This window comes from Amblyraja radiata, chromosome 36 (assembly GCF_010909765.2).
Source record: "Amblyraja radiata isolate CabotCenter1 chromosome 36, sAmbRad1.1.pri, whole genome shotgun sequence".
NCBI lineage: Eukaryota > Metazoa > Chordata > Chondrichthyes > Rajiformes > Rajidae > Amblyraja > Amblyraja radiata.
The window spans coordinates 11,058,940-11,064,415 of record NC_045991.1 but is presented as its reverse complement, the minus strand read 5'-3'; the positions used below and the strand labels follow the sequence as shown (position 1 = coordinate 11,064,415).

Below are 5,476 nucleotides of genomic sequence, written 5' to 3'. Positions count from 1 at the left end.
ATAAATGGTGTCTTGGTTTCACTCCCCATCAACAACGCCAATGCACAACAGTGTTGTAACAGTGGCCTGGATGTCACTGGTTGGATCCCTGGAGTGGCTATTGTACCCATTCAGTGTAGGCTAGAGGACCAGAGCCCACAGAGTAGGTTAGAGGACCAGAACCCACAGAGTAGGTTAGAGGACCAGAACCCACTTAGAGAGTAGGTTAGGGGACCAGAACACACCCCCTGTAGTTTAGGGGACCAGAACACACCCCTTGTAGTTAAGGAGACCAGAACACACCCAGAGAAGGTTGGGCCCCTAACTGAGCCTCAGCTGACTGTCCCACTTCATGTTGATGAGCAGGGTGAGGGACTTTATCCCAGGAATGCCAGATGCTGTTGTAAGGTGGGCAAATGCAGCAGGGTTTCAGACTACTCTGTGCCAATAATCCTCACTGTGATAAAAGATTAAAACATATTTAAATAAAGCCATTTTACCACCAGTTGCTTTAGGCTGGAAGGAGATGGATCCATAGTGAATACCTTCCTCTGTATCTGTGGAAATAAGTTCGAAACAAATAATTTATTTGTATTGGAAAAAGGATGATTTAAGTCAATGCAGGGTCACGATACGAAACGCTGATCATTGATTTCCCTCCATAGATGCTGCTCGACCCACAGAGTACCTCCAGCAGTTTGAAAAAACCCTCCATGAAAAGTCACATCTCCTAACCTCCTTGTTTTGACTTCTTCCTGGGATGGTGGAAATTACAAAGAGAATTTGAGTTAATTTGGCTCGTGGAGTTTAGAAGAATAACAATGGCTCTCATGAAAACAGACAATTCCAACAGGTAGACCAGTCTGGATGGAGGAAGATGTTCCCTGTTTGGGAAGACCATGACCAGGGGTAAAGGTTTAGGACAACAGACAATAAGGATTAAGATGAGGAGAACAAAGAATCTGTTACATTCTCCACCACAGATTTGACTGGAGCCAAATCATTCAGTACATTTTAAGAGTTGTTGAATTCATTGACAGATACACACCAATGGCGAGATACAGATACAGATACAATGACAATGTTGCCTGCAGCAGCAGCATCAGAGGCATTTGGACTAAGGCAACACAACACATAAATGAAGCATAAATTACAAAGACCACTGGTTAGTGGAAAAAAACTCCAAAACACAAATTAGAGACCAGTCATATGTGGATTAAGATCAAGGAATATGGGGAGATATGATCAGCTGAGGTTCAGTTTAGTTTATTGTCATGTGTGCCCAGGTTCAGGGAAAAGCTTTTGTTACATCTGCAGAAAGACAATATATGAAGACAATCGATGCCTTTACAGTGGAATACAGTGGAACATAGTTGATCCGTACTGTGGAACAAGGTAAGGAATTTATATTTTTCTCATTAAAACACGAGCAATGTCTGATTTATTGAAAGGTTCCTTCAGATTTTCAAGAAATCATCAGATTCATCAGAAATGTGGTCTAAATTCTGGCAAAAACAATACTGTCCACCATTTGACCAGCACTGCAAAGGTACTCCAGATGGCCAGCCCCGCCGGCAGTCTGTTCGTTTTTTCATCTTTTCGTTATTTTAGTGTTTGTTTAAAGTTTGTTTTAATGTACTTCAGTTTGTTTTATGTGGGGAGAGGGGGGAAACTTTTTTATTCAGGTTCTTACCTTCCCGGGAGAGGTGATCATTTTTCAGATCACATTCTCCTGGGTTAGGCTCTGCGGCCTACCATCGCTGGAGTTGAAAAGCCGCCTTGGTCTGTGGGGCGCGGACTTAACATCGGAGTGGATCCCTTACCTGGGATCGCTCCCACCGCGGCCTGCGGACTTACCATCAATGGCTCGCAGTCTCAGGAGAGGCTAGTTGGGAGCTCCAACGCCGCAGAAGGCTCAACCAGCCCTGACACTAGGTTTAAACTCCCGGCGTGGGGGAGCTGACATCCCCCCGATGCAGGAGCTGAACGCCTCGACTTGGAGGGCCCGAACGCCACCGGCTACCGGAGTTAAGATCGTCCCGTTAACGGGGGCTCGAGGCCCATGGCCGAGGAAGAACACTAGTGAAGGACTTGAACTTTATTTCGCCTTCCATCACAGTGTGGAATGTGTAGGAGTCACTGTGGTGGATGTTCATGTTGAAATGTGTTTTTGTGTCTGTTGCTTTTTAATTGTATGACTGACCTGGCCAGTGAAATTCATCGTATGTTGCAATAGGCGAATAAAACCTGATTCTGATTCTGTCTGAGGTGGAAACAAAGAACTGCAGATGCTGGTTAATACACAAAGGGACACAAAGTGCTGGAGTACTTCTGCAGGTCAGGCAGCATCTCTGGAGGACATGTATAGGTGATGTTTCGGGTCGTGACCCTTCTTCAGACTCACAAGAAGGGTCTCGATCTGAAACATCACCTATCCACCATCTATTAATGATGCTCAAACCATTCTGAAATGTTGTTGTTATTTTCACTTTAGAATAAAACCTGAACTAGTGGCAAAGTGAATTGGAGGCATTTCATGCTAGATGATATTTTGTGAAAGGGATGGTGACTTTTGGAAGGGCAAGTGATGTCCATTCTTTAGAGAGCCACTAACCAAGCTGTTAATCAGGATCAACAATAAATGAGGAGTGTGAATATGTTGTTCATGGTGATGTCTCAACATTGATGGGTTGGCCATGATTGTCCAGTGAAAGTTAGTCAATTGACCAATGCAGAATAAGACCTGCAGTTGGATGAGGAGGTTTGGGGCTGAGGGGTGAATTGACACAAGAGAGACTGTTGAATAGATCAATTAGTTTGTGTGTTTGAGGTTCCCTTCCTCACATTCTTGTTACAAAACTGTGAAATGTGAAATAGGTTGCTTCATCAAATACAACACCTGTACAACTAGAGATTCATTGACAGAGTCATCTATTTACCTTCTTGCTTTGTGTTCCTACTCACAGACATATATTCAGCAACACGGCTCATCTCAGGTACTGGGGTCACAGTGATTTCTGGAAAATAATAACCATATAATCATATAACAATTACAGCACGGAAACAGGCCATCTCGGCCCTACAAGTCCGTGCCGAACAACTTTTTTCCCTTAGTCCCACCTGCCTGCACTCATACCATAACCCTCCATTCCCTTCTCATCCATATGCCTATCCAATTTATTTTTAAATGATACCAACGAACCTGCCTCCACCACTTCCACTGGAAGCTCATTCCACACAGCTACCACTCTCTGAGTAAAGAAGTTCCCCCTCATGTTACCCCTAACTTCTGTCCCTTAATTCTGAAGTCATGTCCTCTTGTTTGAATCTTGCCTATTCTCAAAGGGAAAAGCTGGTCCACATCAACTCTGTCTATCCCTCTCATCATTTTAAAGACCTCTATCAAGTCCCCCCTTAACCTTCTGCGCTCCAGAGAATAAAGACCTAATTTATTCAACCTTTCTCTGTAACTTAGTTGTTGAAACCCAGGCAACATTCTAGTAAATCTCCTCTGTACTCTCTCTATTTTGTTGACATCCTTCCTATAATTGGGCGACCAAAATTGTACACCGTACTCCAGATTTGGTCTCACCAATGCCTTGTACAATTTTAACATTACATCCCAGCTTCTATATTCAATGCTCTGATTTATAAAGGCTAGCATACCAAAAGCTTTCTTTACCACCCTATCTATATGAGATTCCACCTTCAAGGAACTATGCACGGTTATTCCCAGATCCCTCTGTTCAACTGTATTATTTTCTGATTAAGACTTTAATTTGGTTTGATTTTAAAGAAGCAACAATCCAGTGTTTAAACTGTACCCCATTAATAATGAGATCCACCAGAATGACCAGGAACATGGCTTCAGATGTACGTCAGATACATTTAATTGTGGGATAAGACCATGTGTATAAAATCAGAGTCCATGGAAACACAATGTTCCCTAAATTATGACCACGTTAGGATGGTACACAAGGCAAAGTTTTCACTTGAAGTTTGAACCACCAAAGTGCAGTGGAGATACATACCTTGGTCTCCTGGTTTCCTGGCCCATATTTATCCCTCAGTAAATAGGAACATATTGAGGGCAAATTGGAGACCATATTTTCTACATGACTACACTAGCGATACTTCAACTTCTGGCATGTTTATTTGATAATGGTTTACATCGGGGATGGTGACACAATCACCACATGGTCAGATCATTGCAGATCACCACCTGAACAGCATCATACAGCAGACTCCTCACGGCAACGCAGGCACACAGGACAATGCACATTGCATAAATAATGCTTCAATTGACCACAACAAGTCTGAAATCAATTTCTCAACAACATAAGCACAAACAGATACTTTTCTTATCCAAAATATATTGTTATTTTCTCGTAATAAAGATAACATGGTCATTGATAATTTGGGGGAATCTGTGCTGCATTAAGGATGTCTTCATGTACTTTACCTGTAGGCTTGCGCCTTCTTTGACACCACACCACTGCCAGTATAATGACGAGGAGAAGAGCCAGACTCCCGATAATTCCACCAATATACCAGGTCAATATAGAAGTGTCCTCCTCTGTCAAAATAATAAACACAGAGTTCACATTTGTAGAATAAATGGATATCATTCGAAAGCTCCCCCAAAGACCAGGCATTAACCACACTGACTAATTTAGATCAGAAGTCTTGAGTTTAACTTGTGAACCAGATTTACTGAGACACAAGGTACTGCAGGTGATAGTTTACCAATAAAAGACACAAGGTGTTGGAGAAACTCAGCAGGTTAGGCAGGTGACATTTCAGGTCGCAGCCCTTTAGTCTGAAGTAGGGTCCCAACCCAAAACCTCACCTATCCATGTTCTCCAGAGATTCCGCCTGACCCGTTGAGTTACTCCAGCACATTGTGTCTTTTTTTCCCCAGATTAATTGACCTTACTTAAAAACATAGAAACATAGAAAATAGGTGCAGGAGTAGAGGCCATTCGGCCCTTCGAGCCTGCACCACCATTCAATATGATCATGGCTGATCATCCAACTCAGTATCCTGTACCTGCCTTCTCTCCATACCCCCTGATCCCTTTAGCCACAAGGGCCACATCTAACTCCCTCTTAAATATAGCCAATGAACTGTGGCCTCAACTACCTTCTGTGGCAGAGAATTCCAGAGATTCACCACTCTCTGTGTGAAAAATGTTTTCCTCATCTCGGTCCTAAAAGATTCCCCTTATCCTTAAACTGTGACCCGTTGTTCTGGACTTCCCCAACATCGGGAACAATCTTCCTGCATCTAGCCTGTCAAACCCCTTAAGAATTTTGTAAGTTTCTATAAGATCCCCCCTCTAATCTTCTAAATTCTAGCGAGTACAAGCCGAGTACAAAGATCAGAGAGCCACAACTTGCCTCAGTAGCCATCAGTTAGAGACTGTAAACATTCACACACGTTTCTATTTCTTGGTTACAATCAGCTGACATTTCTCAGGCAGGAGATGGGAGCTGA

At 43.0% G+C, this 5,476-nt stretch overlaps 1 long non-coding RNA gene across 1 annotated transcript; it reads right to left on the bottom strand.

Annotated features, from left to right (window-relative positions):
• Positions 1 to 478: 478 nt before the first annotated feature.
• LOC116966283 lies at positions 479 to 4,544 on the bottom strand. Its single transcript, XR_004409969.1, has 3 exons — positions 4,442 to 4,544; positions 2,919 to 2,996; positions 479 to 536 (listed from the first exon to the last, which is right to left on the bottom strand). It is a non-coding gene; the product is annotated as an uncharacterized LOC116966283 (long non-coding RNA).
• Between the last annotated feature and the right edge of the window lie 932 nt (positions 4,545 to 5,476).